At 42.6% G+C, this 18,421-nt stretch overlaps 1 protein-coding gene across 6 annotated transcripts in view; it reads left to right on the plus strand.

Moving 5' to 3' along the window:
* The first annotated feature begins 1,396 nt into the window (after positions 1-1,396).
* LOC138259402 (dual specificity protein phosphatase 10-like) overlaps positions 1,397-18,421 on the plus strand; it is a 39,449-nt gene continuing 22,424 nt past the window's right edge. Inside the window, exons 1-3 of one of the 6 annotated variants that reach the window (XM_069207140.1) lie at positions 1,397-1,562; positions 12,360-12,420; positions 17,470-17,527. The gene's annotated coding sequence lies outside the window, so the exon portion shown is untranslated. Of the gene's footprint in view, positions 1,563-6,197; positions 6,706-12,359; positions 12,421-17,039; positions 17,528-18,421 lie in introns of those variants that run through there. The other 5 variants (XM_069207141.1, XM_069207142.1, XM_069207143.1 and 2 more) reach the window with 5 other exon arrangements.

The following is an 18,421-nucleotide window of genomic DNA, read 5'->3' on the forward strand; positions in this document are numbered from 1 at the left end:
TTGTTCTTTGCTTTCTATAAGATTCTCAGCCTTTTCTATATTGTTCCATGTTCAGTACCATTTTATATGTCCTTTTTCTCGTGCATTAACTATGATTCCTATGTTTTTCTTATATTCCTTTGATGTTCTCTCAAGGGTCCATTGTATACCCATAGCCATCTTCTGTTTTTAGGCTGGTTTGCTTTTTCTCTGTAATCCCCTGATCTTTAATGCTATCTGTACCATTCCATGATATGTGCTTTATTCGCTGCCTTATCTATGACCCTGTGTCTTTTCTCTGGAGCTTTCTAAGTTATTTATTGTTCTTCCGTGGACCCAATAGTATATGCGTTGTTTCCAGTCTTCTCTGGTGTATTCTGACCATTTTCTGTTGTTAGCATTATATATCTTTATTATTTATTTATTTTTGAAATGTTATACAGCATGGACATGCCTGAAGGCATCAGGGCGCTTTACAACACAGGGTACAGCGGGTTACATTAATAGTAGTTAAACTCGGACGTTTACATCAGTGTAGGTATACAGGAGTGACCACAAGGGACAGGTACAACATCAGGGCACAGGACATGAACAGTTAAACGAATGCAGATCAGGGTGCAGTGGAGAAAGTAACTAACTCTGGTCAGGGTGAATTAACCAAGATGCTTGTCAAATATCTCCTTTGTTCACTGCTCTAGCTATCTGCTGTGTGTTGCGTCTGTTGTGCTTTGCGTAAACATATCTTATGATTCATTGCTTTCGCCGTTCTCTGTATTTCTCTAGTGTTTTCTAGGGTTGTTTTATAAGTTCTCTCCATTCCTTTCTGCTGTCTGTTGTTCTCATTGTATGGTATAGCGATGTTTCTGTCTTATTTGATGTTCTGCTTTCCTCTGGTGTTCTATGATGTTGCCTGTATTAGTTGATGGTGTGCCCTTTGTTCTCACCCTCCTCTTTTTCTGTGCCTTTAACATGTTCGTTTAATTCTCTGTACTGCCATCGGCGTTCTTTCTGCTGTGCCAACTGTACTCTGCTACTTTTTGCACTCTCTTTCTGAATGTCATTTGAGTAAAGCATGTTTGTGTTGTACAGGTTAATAAATATTAAAACGGATATTGGGCGCTGCTCTGCAGGGGAGACAAAAAAGCGCCCACTAGACTACATTTCCCATATTCCTCCAGTAGGGAAACAAAGAAACAAAGGCGATTTACATCTCAGCAGGCGTCGTTTGCTCAGTGTTATGATCTGTGAAGTCAATTCTGCTTCTACTAATCCTGTGAACACCAAACAACGAAACAATGCGCATCACATGCCCCGCGGCTCCCCATCTCTCCCGTGCTGTGAGTGAGTTTTTTTTTTTAATCATAGACGTTGCTTCTGATTGGCTGAGGGTGATGTCACCCCGGCTGAGCTGGCACCTCCCATTCACTCCCATTAAAAGCTCAGCATTAAGCTAAACAGGAAGGCTTTAGTCCGGGAATCTAAAAAAAAGACACACCAAAAGGCCGAGAGGGCAGATATTGTGCAGCCAGAAGAGGTGGACAGGCCCAGGACATGTGTCACAACGCGCAAAGCCTCTGATGCAGGTAAGGGGCCCCGGAACCTGTGTGTTAAAACCGCTGGGAGGGTACGAAGGGTACAAGGTAGCCTCTCATGTGTCTGGGCACCGGGCAGCCCGTGAAACGTAGCCTGTCTGCAGGGTGTCGGTGAATGAGCGGGTGCATGGATCTGCATGGAGCCGTACGAAGAGTCTGCTGTGTGTGTCTGCATGCATGGTAATTCTGTACGTGTGCGATACATGTATGGAGTGAAACATATGTGTGCATGGCGAAAGGTCTGTATGTGTGAATGGGATAGGTGGGAGTGTGTATTTGATCGGTGTGTATACGCAGGTGTTCATATATCATACGTGCGCTGGACACGTAGGTCTGTGTCAGTAGATATGCTAGTTTGAATGTGAGTGATTGGTCTGTATGTTCATGATGAGGTCTGTATCTTTGGGTCTGTTGCATTTGTATGTGTGCGCCTTACGTGTGCAAATTAACAACAGGACAGGCGTGTGGAGTAGATAGGACTGTATTTTTGCGTATATGCTTTGGATGTGCGCGCGGCAAGCCTGGCTGTATCGCGTCCTTCACTGGTTTGTGTGTGCGCGCGAGAGCTGTCGGCATATATGTCTGCGGGTGATATGTGTGCACGTGAATGTGGTAGGTTGCGGTTATTCTGGTTTTTGGGAGGTTACCTGAACACCACTTCTCTAGCCTTGGCTTTACTTCGTACAAATGGCACCTTCTGGTAAAATAAATATTTCAATGCGCTTTATGCCACCTTTAGTTTGAATGCGTGCCTGTATTTGGATATGTAATAGTCTACAACACGTTACTGAGTAATGATAGTCTGTTTGATGTATTATTGCCTTTGTCTTTTATAAAGCGCTTTCTGGCCAATACCTTTGGGCGCTGTGAATAACTGGTATCATTATTAAACAGTGCTTATTTAGCGACCCCGGAAAGAGTGGTTTTTCAAGATTCAAATCTCTGGCCGTTGTGTTACTTACAGATCATGAAATTTAAGCTTTAGATGTGGTATGCCTTCGTTTACCAATCTGGCGAGTACCCTACACTGCAGGGACCGTGGGGACAGTTGTTCCTTTACGAAATGTGAAAATACATAGGCATTGCAGGGGCTTTGAGAAAATTTCGTATACGTGAAGATGGTTTAAGTGTGATGCTCTGTATTACCGTTGTTCAGAGTTGTTGGGGTAAGATATACGTGAACATAACTACCTGCTTGACCTGAAACTATATATACATGAAAATGCTCCTGCAAGCGATAAATATATATTTCACAAGGACCTGTGAAATAGTTTTTATATTCTAGGCAAGTACCCATTATAACCGCATCAGCAGAGGTTCACCATTGCCCATTTTTAAATTAGTAACCTCTTCACTAAAACCAAAGCAAAACTGGAATATTAAAATTCCGATCAGAGCCTATCGATAGCAGAACATTGCATGAGACGCTTAACATGTCTTAGCGAGTAGCCACAGCTCATAGTTTAATTAGCAGTTTATCTGAAAAAACGAATCATAGCCTAAATATTCAGGGAACATTGGTAGCTCTGTCTTGCTTGCAGTAGGTTCAACTATCTCTTATTTCAGTGTTTTTAAGAAAGCAAAGCTATTTTCCCCAGAAATTCCCATTCTTCACTACATAAATAAATACTTTTCTTTTCAATACAATAAAGAAGTGTAAACCAATAATTCACTTTCAGTAAACCTCTTCGTGTTTGAAATTTTTTTTTTATGCTTATTGCGCAAAATAATAATGTTATATAAAAATACATAACAAGGAACATGTAATATGTTCTTAAATTGCCATCCCACGTTTTTGGCGACCTTTACAAACCACTCTGCCTCTGGCCCCCACTGTGGTTTAGGATGTTAGTCCCTTGACTGCAATACATGATTATATCACATGGTTACCTGTTCTGTATCCTTCTCCAACGTAGCTGGTGAGCTACTGGTAGCTCTCCAGCTACCTGTGAGTAGCTCGCTTGTGTGCAGCCCATCTTTCCAAATTAAAAACTTTAGCTTGGTTGAATTCATTTATGTAGGCCAAACCTGAAAAGTGTGCATTAGACATGGAAATGTGTGTATTTTCAGAGCTGTATAAGCTGACATTTGGAGGAAAGTGTTTGAATTGTCAAATTTATATCCGATATCTCAGTACATAATTGAGGTGTTTGGGAGACTTGTTATTCATATTATTACCTTGGTGCATGTAGAGACATTCCCAATTGATAAAGCCCTTTTTACTTAGCTGCTAGCAACCCTGCTTGATGTACTAAAGTGGCCACTTGTGGTAATGTTGCTTATGGTGGCCACTAGTGTTATCATGTCTGATGTGGTCGCTATTACAAAATTTATAATACTAGTGACTCGGGATGACTTTCTTTCAACATAAGTAGCTTTTATTAGAGATTAGGTTGGAGACCCCTGCTTTTAGAAACATACACATCAGAATGAATTCTGAAAATATACACATGCAAGAACTACGAACTGAAAAACTGCAAGGGACTTTCTTAATAGTTGTAGCTGTAAGGTAAAACGGCATTGAAGAGACCTTGTGGCTATTAGGAGAGTTTTCTCCCTTTATTAAGTAATTGTTACATTGTAATCCCAAAGGCAGGAAAACTATTTTTCTTATGTCAATTTTGCAGGGCAGTGGTAAACGGGAACGTGATCTTTGCACTGTAGTAATACATTTGTGATTGTGCTTGTATTAGTACAGTTATGCTCAATAGCAAGTAGTTGAGCCTCAGTTATTTTTACTCCCTTGGTATAAATATATATTTATGTATATATCTATGGGGCAAATATTTGTATGTGCAGGCGCTCTGAGAATAAAGGAATCATCTCAACTTCCAGTTGATGTCCAAAATCCCCAGAACAACATTAACGTCAAAAATTACGTCTGCCTTGACAGCAAGGGCAGCCTTAGCTGTAGTGTGGGGGGAAACGGAGACGGAAAGATGATTAGGTATTGGGGTGGGGCTGTAGGTAAAGCTAGTCAGGGTCGGCCATAAATCAGACAGACCAGCACAGCACCCTGGGTGGAAAGGAAACTTGGTGTTGGTTGTAAAGCGGGGGCACGTTCGGTGTGACCAGTGTGGCGGCAAGCCGTGTGAGGAAGACGTGAGGAGAGCAGTGGTCGAAGTGGGCAGGATTCGGGGGGGGCACTATGCCCCCCTACTTTTTAAATCTATGAAAAAAACTTCCCCTACTTCTTATTAAAAGCCAATCGTCCTGGTACGGTCAACTCCGATCGTGCAAATGCTTCAGCTTAAGTTTCGTTCAGGGAGTCTCCTGTGCTGTGAGACAGAGGGAGTGGCACGAAGCTTAATAAGCAGGCCTTCATGCCAATGTGCCTCCTTGCTTAAAGAAATAGAATGGAGTAGGCACTGTTCTGTTTTATTTCATTGAAATCACATTCTTTTCGACTGGTAGTGCAACTGAGTTACCAGCTGACCTGTGCATTGTGTGTTTCAGGGCAGTTACATAAAAATAAATCATTACTTACAGTCTGGGTATTACTAAAACCTATATTTTGAAAGCACTGTTTTATCTGAAATCATTTTCCACATTTTGTAGCAGTTTCCCTTGTACTGCCTGTAATGCAAATTTAACATAATGTCTTACATTTTCTCAGTGCTTCCTGTCACAGGCTGGGCCCTCTTAGCACTAATAACATACAAGCCATAATTCTCCATTGCACCAATTAAGATTTCATTCTTTGCTTTCTGGTTACATATAGATCTCTCAGTGCATTAACTAATAGATCTTTCATAATACACAATAGTGCACATACCACTGATTTTAACTTATTTTTTTTCATTTAATCTGTGAGTTATTATATATGTACCTTCCTGGAGAATATCATTTTTTGTTTAGCCACACCTTTGACCCCGCCCCACACTTATTGACCCCACCCCCATTGCATGCAGCGTCACACTTCCCATATTTTTTTTTTATTAACTTCCACCACTGGAGGGGGGGGGGCTGCTAACAATTACGCTGAGGCACATTAAGGGCTGATGACGAAGACTTTAACGGGACTCTTTTTGAGACTAAGTGGGATGGACGAGCTGCTGTTTGCATGAGATTGTCAGGCGCATTGCTGCGCCCCTCAGAATATTGGCGCCCGGGCTTGGGCCCAGCTTGCCCCCTCAGTTTAGGCCTTTTTTGCTCCGTTGGAGGATTAAGGGGACTGACGTAAAGACTAGCGAGGCCTAGATTTCCCCACTAATCCTCAAACCCTGGGGCGCCTATTCCCACAGGGTCTCGCGTCGGCAGAGAGGCCTGTGCTTTATCCCACGAATGTGGGATTCAAGTTAACATCTCATGAAGCCCATTACCGCGAAGGCATGACCCGAGAGTAGAAGAGCGGAGCCTCGCCGGCGGATGATCCTTTATCCTGCCAGGTCGCATGTTATCTGTCACCGGCCTTATATGTGCATCTCTCTCAGACCACATTAAACCCGGTCCCTTTACCTGCCTCTTGTAATACCTACTCACTTGTTCACCCTCCATCCCGCCCTCTGCTAGTGCTTTGTGTTTTTTTCTTTCATTGTTTATTTCTGTGCATGCGGGTGGCCTGGGGGTCTACATGTTAAACTGTATCTTTTGCTTAAACAATAATTTGTTTCTATTTAATTTTAGAAGCGACTTGGCGGATAGTTCTCAGAAAATAAAGTAGTGAACAAAAATTACCCAACCAAATTGCAAGCACCAAAAATCGACGAGTCATCAACACAAATATGTAAAAATAGTTTACAGAAGGACGAACACAAAGTACACAAGGACATTAACCTTGACGTCAGCGGTAGCAACTGGGGAGAAGCACAAACTGTGACATCCGCCTAGGTGTCAGCAATGACTGTAGTTTACATCTCACCACTAATAATTGGAGGGATGCCAACAACGACGTCCTGCTATGACAGGAAGTGACGTCAACAATTGCGTCAGACTTGAGGTCCACAATTGTCTTTTCTTTATTGCTGTTTCGTGTAGCACTCTTGGAACCGGAAGGATCCTCACTGAAGGTAGAAGGAAGGGGTGATCAGAACAAAGAGGGAAGCCGCCTAACCTGAGACAGTTGTTGAGAAAATTATATGCCAGTAAACAATCCGGATATTTAGGCAATCGGATACAGTCTGGTAGGCCATAGGTAGGTTCACATATCTGTCGAAATTGTGGTTTTAGGCCTTTTTGGAATCTGATGGGCGTTTAAAAGCAGAGGTGGGGCAGGAAAGAGGTTCCTAATGAATGAGCTTCCTCGTTATACACCTGTAAGCTAGAATGTCCATAAAGCAGACGACGTGCTAAACTTTAATACCAACCTTAAATTGTAGCTGCCAGTCTGTTTTTTGTTTTACTGCCGTGGAGCTGCCGGCAGCTACAGGGATGCATTTACTCTCTGGCACATCCGTACGCTTCTGGGCGATTACTGAAGAAGGAACTCAAGAAACATCAGTGTTAACCACCCGTGTTTTCCCTCAGGAATCATCCTAATGTAGGAAGCCAGGCTCACCACATTGTTGGTGGGGCTCAGCTCCAGGTAATATAAGGAGCGCCCCAGGCTAGATACCTACCACGGCCCGTGGGATGCCACGCACACCACTCTCGAGACTAGGGATAAACTAATCTTTTATTAATTTTGTGCACTGGTAACCAACCACGGCCTTTTTTTTAACCTGAAAAGCGGAGAACAAGTGATTTCACTCCGTCATAGGGCTTCTGCACAGAGAAAGCTGAAAATAACATTAGAAACTAATTTTACCTTTTGTGGCATAACATCTTCCTTTGAAATACTACTGCGTAATTGAGCATATTAATTACTCAGTGACAACATATTCTAACAAAAAGGGTTACAGTTGGTTGGTATATTTACATTACCCCGGTGCTTAATTTGTAAATAAAAACGTGCCGTTGCCCAAAGGCCTCCTCTTAAACACGCGGCTGCTGCAATTAAGTGTGGGAGCAGGGAATACTGACGCGGCCTAATACTGAAGCGATATCGGGCCTCTTCAATCTATTTAAAGCCCCTCCTTGCCCGTCAGCTCACTCTTGCAGCTTTCTATTTTCTCCCGCTGTGAGGCTTTTTCGTTTTTCCCTTCCTCCGTCTTTCCCATATGTGTCTTCTGCTCGCAGCAACTGCTTGAGGCCGAAGAATAAGCGCCGGCCCTGAAAAATAAGTGCCGGTGCTCAGCACCGGAAACAACAAGCACAAATTAACTGTGTAAATAACTTCCACATAAATGTATTCTATGCAAATGTATATTCCGTGGATACCCCAAATATCTGGCATAGATGGGCATGTACTCTGGACACCCCTGATGTAAGAAAAGTTATTCCCTGATGTAGAAAAAGGTAGTACTATTTGTTAAGTAGGCGAGTACCTAATGTATTTCTGTGAAAGGAAACCTAGGTTGTAGTAGGAGTAAGTGTGCTTTCTATACTTGCAGCGGTACCCGTTGTTAAGGGAGAGTGTATTGTTGTGATCAATAGGAAAGTGCATACTTGTCATTTCTGCAGAATAGTAGTAAGAACCGTGTTATGGCTGCATCAGAGGCAGTACCAGATATTGACAGCGAAGACTCGTTCCAGAGTGGCTTTAGGGGAAGTGTTCCTGCTGTCCACAGTGGAGAGTAAGGGTCTGTCTTGGATTAGTGTTGGCAAATGGAGTACAGAAGTGTTACATAGTCATGTGGGGGTATTTATTTTCTCTGTTATTTCGGGTTTAATCAAAACATTGTTAAAGTTACTAAAATATTAAAAATACTAAACGAGCCTTCACAGATGTTACACTAAAACAAACATTAATGCACACATAGGAAATTAAATTACAGTGTCAAAAAAGAAGTAGAAGCCACATAAACAATGAATGAAGGAAAGCCGTAGCTGCTTGCATTGCTCTGACTCACTATTGGTTTATTATAATTACATCTCAAAAGGCTTAAAAACGGGCACCTGAACGGAGTATAGGGTTGAACTTTCATCCCATTTATGCTTTGAAGGCACTGTCTTTTTCTCAGGTCTTGCCTCGACCACGAAGCTCCATTTTCTGCCGCCAGCAGGACCATTTAATAGTTTGATAAGCAGTTGAAAGGAAATGGCAGATAGGCGTTTAATCCCAGGTCAGCGCATCAGATCTACTCGAAAGCTTCCCTCTTCAACAGCTGCTTTGAGTGATTTTTGTTAGTTCAGTTATCTCAGTGGAACTGCAAGTCTCCTTCTGGGAGTGGGCGGTAACTTCAATGGTTTGATAATGTCTGATCATGACTGCATGCTCTGTGGTTTTGCCTTAATGGATGTGTTGTGTCGGGTTCCGGTATGTGATATTTTCTTGTTGTAGTTTGTGCTGTTGGATGTTTTGCTCTGCCTTGTGAAGAGTAATCAAGCATCTTGTCCTGTCTGGTTTCCATCTGTACAAGCCTCTGGCAGTGTACTGCAGGTTGTCCCTGAGATGTCTGTGTTCTCTTCAGAGCGGCTATGAAGGCCAGTTGGAGCCCAAAGCCAGTGGTTGAGCGATGAGTCACCATTGCTCCTTTATGGCTCATACCAGAGTAACTGGATTCTAGAAAGGCCGCAGTAGATGTTGTTGCAGTAATCAAGCAAAATGTGGCCACCATGAGGACAAGATTGATCCCCGGTGCCAGCAGCTACCGAGGTAGGATCCCGGGTGAACACACGGATGGAAGAAAGCTGATTCGTGACAAGCTGAAGAATGAGAGTCTTGCAGCCGAGGTGACTGCCAAACGCAAACCCTTTAGAGATGAGTTGAAGAGGGAGTCACCTAATTAGTTGGATAATCTGAATTTTAGTAATGTCACCACACATGGTGGGACAGACTGTGGCTGCTAAGGATTTCCCGCTTGATGTTCATGCAGATGTGCAACTGAAATTTGCAAGTTATACTTAGGACCACAATCCATACCCCACAACAGCAGTGCAAACTATAAATCACACACTAGATGCAATTATTTCGACCCCATACTATTTATATTAATAAGTAACAATCGTTGAAAGCACAGAATGATGCCTACACGTACCAGTAAATAATACTGCATTCATGGTAATCTCTTTCACAGTATTAAAAGTAATATGTTAGAATCTGCCACGGATGAAGGGGATGGGGTGAGTTGCAGAACCAGGTCCCAATCTCCTGTTGCTGTGTCTGGCTAATGTCATATTTTGAAGCAGATCCAAGGGGCATAGACGTAATTGCTGCAAAAGGTGTATTTGCCAATATGTATGCACTGCTATTATGGCTGTATTTTATTGCTTAACCAAGCAGCATGGTGGCCCATTATCTCTGCTCCAACTAGAGTCATTTGCACTCCGGTAACACTACTGGAGGCTATTAAAACATTTGGCAGTGCAAATTAGCCTCCTTATAATATTGTATAATACTTTTATATAGTGTTTCACTTCCTGCTTATGGACCTGACTTTGCCCCTATATAGATGTTACGGTTCTTATGCTTCATGGCTCCAACATTGTTGTGGCACTTTTAATCATTGGATTCAGTGGCGGCCGGCAGCTTTAGGAGGGAGGGGGGCGGGCGGGACACGCATACACACACACACGCACACTCATTCTTTCACACACAGACACGAACGCACGCACATCCATTAAAAACACTCATACCATTCAAACATGCACGCACGCACCAAACATTCATTTTAAAACATCACACACTCATTCTTTCACACTCGCACGCACGCACATCCATTAACAACATTCATACCATTCAAACATGCACGCACGCACCAAACATTAATTTTAAAAGAACGGACACACTCATTCTTTCACACACACACACGCAATCACATCCATTAACAACACTCATAACACTCAAACATGCACGCGCGCACCAAACATTCAATTTAAAACATCACACACACACACACTTACCTTCAGCTTCCAGGTCCCAGGAGGGTTGGGACTGCTGCCTTCCCTCATTGGCTGACCTTAGGTCAGCCAATGAGGGAAGGCAGCAGTCCCAGCCTCGTCAGGATGGGGTCAGTAAGACTGCTGATCCCACCCCACTCTGTGACGAAGTGTCACTGATTGACACTCGCCCTGGACGCTTCAGGGCTTAAACCTGAAGCGCCCAGGGAGAGTGTCAATTGGTGACGCTTTCCACATCACCCAGGGGAGGGCCTCGAGGCACCTTTGCTGAGCCGAGGAGGTCACGCCCATAGGAGCTGTGACCTCCTCAGCCCAGCAAAGTTCAGCTCAGGCAGCTAGGAGTGTGCGCAAATCGCATGTCTGCTCCTGGCTGCTTGAGCTGAACATGGAGAGTGTCTGTCAGGCTGACCTTTGTTCAGCCTGACAGACACTCTTCATGAGGGGCAAAAGGTGGGGGGGGGGGGTGGCCTCTCCGCCCTAAAAGACGGGCCGCCACTGCACTGGAATATGGGCATCACAGAATTACAGACCCCGTGTTTCTTCAAGTAGGAAGGTGATGGTGACAGAGTGAAAGCTGTTTTCAGTGGTTGCATGTACTAAGGGTAGTTATTCAAGGGGTCATAGCTATTTAAGTGTCTGATTGGCTGTTAAAGAAATCTGTTAGATGTCTGTTTTGTGCCTTTGCTCACACCATTCCTTGTTTGTGATTGCTTTGATGATTTCATCCCTCATTTGAAATTAGTGCTGACCCCATTATTTGTTTTCCAAGTATAAACCCTGCACATATTTCATTCTAACCATGTCCCTGTGTTGCAATGCAAGTGATTTTGAAGACAAGTATTTGCAGATGTTTGCAGTTTATGTATTCTCTTCTTAAAATATGCTTTATGTGTATTTTTGTAGGTTTGCAGGTATTGACCTAGTTAGTGTGCTCTTTCATGGGAATATAATTTATTTGATATCTAATGTGAAGCGCTCCTGGTCCGGTAGCCCAAGATTTCTTCTGACTGCTGTAGGAGAGGAAGGGAGAGAAATACCATATTCTTTGCAACGATAAAGTGGAAGGGCAACGTAGTCTGTACTCCGTATATCTTTCTGAATAAAATGGTCATCATCTCTATGTTCCGTATTTCCCTAAAAACTGACTCTAATGGACATGGACGTAAGGATGAGCCCCAAATCATGCTGTAGAGACCATGTGTCGCAAGGAGCAAAAGACAATTGTTGGGGGCAACCTTGGGTGATATTAGATATATAATGTAGCATTGTGGTTTTGGATGGAAACGTAAAGAGGCATGTGAAAGGTATCCCAATGATGTAAAAAAAACAAAAAACTTCAGTTTTCCTTCCTGAACTTTACATACATTAGCAAGCATTGGCAAAGCTAGTAATTGTATTTATATAGCGTAGGTCTGGCCTGAATGTGCTCATGCATGCAAGCACAAGCATCCACAAATGCAGTCTGCTGGTAGTAACAGATTCATGTCAGACATATATATATAGTGTTCCATAATATGACAATCCATTTGAAAGTATGTGTCCCCCAAATCTCTGTGAAGTTCTCCAGCCCTTCAGAGGACAGTAAATGTGTTTTTGTGGCCTTCGTGTATTGTCACCTTACCATTGTTTTAGAAGTTTGTAGTTAGCACTCAGGGGTGCGGAAGGTAAGTAAAATATTTACTTGTCCACAGGACAGGTTGCTTCATAAATCTACTTGTCCTGTAAAAATTCTACCTGTCCCTTTGGTGCCATGTAGTGCAGCAACAAAATATTACAGCAATCTCATTATGAAAGAGCTCTGATAACAGCCTTTCTGATTATGCCAGGGCCAATATTATAACAGGGTTTGGATACTAGCAATTTCAAGCCCTACCACAGTAATTTCCTTCTTTTGCCACCTTTCCACAGATCCACATACTGGGGCTGGAGGAAGCAGTAAGCAATAGTTCCAGAGTTGGACTGCCTTTGAGTACGTACAAACCTACTATAATGCATGCTTTAAGGTTTTTCACCAGCTCTTCTCTAATATTTTCCCATACAGAGAAAGGTTGGAAATTTCCTCCTGATAAGGGCAGAAGTAGTTCTTCTTTCAGGGTTGGGAAAAAAGGGGTGGAGGGAAAGTGAACTTGTAAATGCTTAACAGATTTTCACACAAGCAAATCTACACATGCATATTTGCTTGTGCTAAAATACAGTTCATAAATATTTTCTAGGAGTAGGATTTCCAGGTCTACGTCTGTAAATTCTTGTGAGTTCATGAAAGCCACTAATGTAAAGACATATACCATGGGTGCCCTTTTGTGACTTAATTTAGGAATTGGGCAGCCAGTTAGGTCTGGCGTTAACCAAGACATTTTGTTTTTCTTAAAATTCTGTTTTTCTCTCTATCCATCTATCTCCTGGCTTTACTGTGAGTGACAGCATTCTGCTCTTCCACTAGGAGCATATTGGCACACAAAGTAGTTTTGTTCAGTGCCAAGAACTACTGTGGCAATGTGTGCTTTTCTTAGACCAATATGTTTTTTTTTTTTTTTGCTTGTTGTTACAATGGTCAGGGCCTGGCAGCTCCCACAACAATAAAGTTTTACAAAAGCCTTGTCAAAACTATACATGCGTTGACAAAACCAAAAGACTGACCAGCAATGTCAGATTGGTTGGCTTTGCCAGTGCTTGTTTATTTTCATGTTTCCCACAATCTTGTTGAAAATGATTACACTTTTTTTCCATTATGATTATGCTTTGGACATACTAGCATGCATCAACACAGTTTACTGAATGATACTTCAAAGAAATAGCACATACAATTTCTCTATAATTTAGCAAAACCTTTCTTTCCTACTTGCGTTTTTTTCTGAACATTTTATTTTGAAAGCAGAGAATCATCAATCTTGCACACAAGCTTCTGCAAACATTTGCATTTAATCAGAGAGTATTCTGGGAGCATTATACATAGCCTCATTGTTAAACTTTTGAAACGTGTACACACATTTTTTACTGGAATCACTGTAATTAGTTTAGTGTGATCTTGCAACGTTTATTTAGAGTGCTCTCCATAATAATAACATCTTTGCATTAAAGAGCCATAAATACAAGTTCTAACAGCAGTAACATAGGGACACACACACTACCTCAACTGCATACAGTTACCTTCCCAGTAAACTGGCAGCCAAAGGGTTTATGCTGCAGGGAGCTGGGCCTACTTGTCCCAAGGACCAAATAAACATGAAAACTTGTTGTCCTTGACTCCAAACTGCTGCTGATTGATGCTGAAAGATCATCTGTTCTGATTAATGCGCTACATGGATTCTTGCTGTCTGTGTTCTGCCTTAGTTTCTGAGGTAGACTGAACTGTGGCCTCCACATATGAGGTTGTGTAAATTGCTTGGGGAGCATTGTAGAGGCCTCACAGTAGAGGCCTGTATTTAGACAGGAAGATAGTCCCATGGGAAATAGAAGTCTGTGGTGAGAGACAGGTAGTGGAAGGGGATGTGCGGCTAGGGATTTACTGCTATGGTAGGAGGGGACTAGGCCAGGAAAGACTATGGATGATGTGCATGGCTAGGACGTGCAGGTTATTGTAGGGCTTGTAGGTGAGCTGTTGGAGGATGGACTGGGCAAGTGAGTGGGGATATTGTTGTTTTCAGGTGCTCAAACAGAGCAGAGATCTGGATCTGAGCTCGTAGACCAAGTAGGCAGAGAGTGAGTTACTGAATATGGACGAAGAGGTTTCTGCCAATAGCTGCTCGTAGTTTTGGCCAAGCTTGCTAAGGTGAGTGAACGGCTTAGAAACCACAGTGGCCTTTGCAGACAGGGAATTGTGAATCCAGGGCACATTGAGACATCAGTTTCTATGGACTTCTGGGCCTTGAATCCTGTAGTTGAGTGAACACCATTGGAGTACCCATTACTGATGGACCTAGAGCTGTGCATTTTCTCTGCAGTTCAAAATGACTTAAGTAATGAGATCTATAACGGAGCATATGACAACATTGGCAATACTGTCTATTACATCAGCGATGACATGGTCACTAAGAACAGGGTGACCTCAACAGTGATTTTAGACTTGACAACATCAGTGGCAACAGAGCAGTACCAATTATGACTTCAACATTGACATCAACAGTAAAACCAAGGTGACTTCAACAAGGATTTTAGCCCTGCTATTAACAATGCCAACAGTGATTGCAGCCTGTGATACACAACTTGAATAATTGATTCAGACTTGACGGCAGGGATGACCAAATACTTGACACGAGGATGGGATGATATTGGCACCACGCATTGCATTAGTAGGTCTCCAAAACTGCCAGGGGATTCCAGGAATGTGACTAATGTCAGTCGTGATGTCACGAGTGATGTAATCGGGAACAGTGTAGATACATGTGGCATGCCTAAAAGGTGAACACACCCTAAATGTGTGAGTGGGGACTTCATTAATGCAGCCAAGTACCCTGAATTTAAATTGCACCAAAGTTTGCTTTGTCAAACAAGAACAAGTACTGCACTGCCTGTCCAGCATTAACCGTTTCTCAAAGTATCTCTGAAATGTGTCATTATTTTAATTGCAAACGTGTGTGCTGTCTAAGAGACAACGGCTGCGCTGAAGGAGCACACCACAGACACACAACTCCTGTGCAAAAGATTCTTCCCGCACTTGCATGTGAGCTGGCCCTTTTAGACCGGAAACAAGGCTCTTAAGGTTGGAGCCTGTGTATAATGTAATGGAGGAGCTTAAAACGATGGAATGGGTCTAGAGTAATTACCAGTGGCTAATATTAACTGCAATCCATCAATCACATTTTGTGCTTTTCTCCCTAACCTAAGTGTGCATGTCAGAGAAAAGGGAAGGGTAAAGTTTAAATTGAAGTAGGTAGTGTGTGAGGAGAGCAGGGTGGGTGGTGTGTCAATGGACAGACCTGTCGGGTTTTTTAATGTTTCTGTCACCCATTACAGGTTGTTTCGCATGTGCCCTTCGCTTGTCACCCCCTACCTGATTTGAGTAAAACCGGTGACAAGCTCTTCCCTCGTTTATTCTGGGGTTGCATTAAAATACTTCCCTGCCACTCCTATCTTATAATGGGGAAAGGCGTTTCACTAGCTCTCGCGCTTGTTTGCGCGTGCTCAGCAATGTTTGAGCCCTTCAGTCTACTTTGCAAGAGACGAGGTTGCGTGCAGTTTTTTAAGTGGAAAAAAACCCGCAGACGCTTACTATTTCGGAGTACCTGGTTGCTACTACGAAGTACCGGACTCTTCCGTTAAACGTATTGCTCGTGCTGAGAGGCGCAGGTACTCTTCAGTGAGTACATGCCCATTTAAAGCACTGGTTGCACGGGAAACAGAAAAAGTTTAAACATACCACCTCTCGACCAGTCCATTCTAGGCTCTGTGATTGTTCTGAACTTGTCTTTTTTCTGTTTCTCCAACTTGCACCCCCTTTTTAAAACACTTTCTTCAAGTGAAAATGGCAGCCATAGTGCTCATGATTATTTCCAAGAGTTCAGCGCTGACCACTTTTGACAATTCATCTCCCTTTCCACTTTTGACTTTGTGCCTCGCATTGTCACTTCAGGCCATAATTCCACCGACTGTGCCTCTTTTTCGTGTGAATTGCCACTGTCTATCTGATTCTTGCAGGCTACCACTTTACATCACATCTACCTTGAATTGCCATTCAACACGGCGTTCCTTTGAATTGTGACTTCACACTCTATTCCTATTGTCACTTTAAGCCCTATTCCCTTGAATTGTTACTTTACCGTCTATTCCCATGAATTGCCACTTTACACCCATTTCCTGTGAATCCGCCTTAGTTGTCATTTAAACCCTGTCTTTGTGAATAGCCCTAAACCCTGCTCTAAAAAATTGCCACTTAAAACCATTTTCCTGTGACTGCCACTTTACACCATATTCCTGTGAATTACCACAGGGCACCAATTTCCTGTGAATTGACATGTTAATTTCTTTACCCATAAATAGCCAGCTTAGACAATTTTCCTGTGAATTGCCACTTCACATCATGTTCCTGTGATTTGAAGTTAGTCTCTCTAGCCAGAAATTGCCACTTAAACCGTTTTCCTGTGAATTGCCACTACACCCTTACACACATCTTGCCCACTTGGGATCTTCCATGTCCAGAGCCACCCAAAGGCTTTGAGGAGTACCTTGGGTTTACACCTGGTCTCCATGGCTTTTAATATCTACAGTGTACTGTTTGAAGCTATAGGAGTACGGATATCTTAGGGCCAATATGTACGAAGACATTTTCCAATAGACATAGAATGGGTAAAATCCTTTGCTACATCTGGCCCTTAGTCCCTTACATACTGAACTCCATCATTCTGTATCATCACTTGCTGATATCCATCACCTGGGGGACTGTATTTGTGCGATTAAGGGCAGGATGTCACATTGCTTTTTAGCACATATTGACACATTCACTTCTACATTGCTGCTTCCTGTTATTGCTTGATCTCCCTCACACTTTACACTTGGTATCTCCCCATCACTTTTCACCTCTGTGAAATTTCTAGGACTTAATCTTGATTTTGCGATACCACTAATTGAATTATTTGTTGAGTTGTTTTTATGCATGTTTGAGCTTCATCTTCTGGACTAGATTAAGCCTTTTCTTCCAGCTTCTGATTTTGGCCCAGTTGACAAATATCTGGCTAGTTCAAGGTTGGCGTGAGTTAACAGGCTACTTTCTGGTTAGTGGCCTCAGCTTCATCTCTTTTAATGTTAGTTTTAATATACTGCGGCTCATCTCATTTCTGAGGCACGGAACATATTAGTGTTCTTCGTAGGTGGTCTGGTTACCTCTGTGTTTTTTTATGGTGCTCTGCAGAGTTACGAAATGCCAACCTTTTTTTTTTTTTTTTAATTTGCTGTAGATCCAGGTGTTAATTGCTGGTGACCACTTCACTGCTACACCCCCAAAACCAATGTACCTAAAGTATCTTCTCAGACCTATTCTCTTCTTGTTCTGCACCTTGACCGAGGAATTCTGTTTCTCCCACAGGTACAACGCTCTACCTTCCTGTCAACTTTTGAGAAGGTTTTCAAGACTCACTTTTGAGGTTTGGAGTTTCGAGATCTTTATCTGTCCCGACAGCCTTGTTTTCAAAAAGAAATCCTACTACATATACAGACATAGATACATGATCTTTTGACAACTCCTTTATCCATTGTTCTTTTCAAGTGTTATTCACATTTTGGTTCTGCCCTCAACAACATATAGCAGTGTATATCTTGCACCGACAGTCACTGCATTTTCTCCTGATCGCTTGTGCACAGCCGCCTAAAAAGGAGTGCACTTAAGTGCTCAGGATGGTGTGCTCGAGGGCTTGGACCTCGCCTTTATTTTTGTATTTTACTATTTTCTGTTTCTCATATCTCTATGGGTAAAAACGCATTACTACTAAGAGCAGACCTGATGGTTTTGCAAATACTTGTGTTTACATACATTGCTAAATTTCCACTTATTTACTTGTTGCATGTCTCCCTTTCTGAATTGTTGGGTTCTATTCTGTTATGCTATTGCACACGATTTTATTATTTTTGACTTTGTTTTTTTAAAACATCGTTTCATTTGTATTATTCCGTTGTTATCACAATTTGTTCTGATGGTGTATTATTACTGTTGTACAACGCTTCTATATCCCTCCCCACTACAAGTTCTCTGTTAGGTGTTTACTCAACATATTATTTAAAACTAAAATGTATAATATGCTGTCCCGGCTGTTTCTAACATGTCCTCTATTATAAGTTGGCCTGCGCGGTATGGTGAGGGGGATACCGCCACTGACAATTCAGAGCGGTCCAATTTTTCCGGACCCGAAATTTCAAAGTCTGAAAACACCAGACCTGTTTTACTGGACCGGGGTTGCAAGGCGGCCGCACAGCCCCCCCTCCACCGGCCCTCCTCAGGCACACGGGGGAGGCAGACAATGGTCTTTCGGAGGTAAGGCTGC

This window comes from Pleurodeles waltl, chromosome 9, assembly GCF_031143425.1.
Source record: "Pleurodeles waltl isolate 20211129_DDA chromosome 9, aPleWal1.hap1.20221129, whole genome shotgun sequence".
In the NCBI taxonomy this organism is placed as follows: domain Eukaryota; kingdom Metazoa; phylum Chordata; class Amphibia; order Caudata; family Salamandridae; genus Pleurodeles; species Pleurodeles waltl.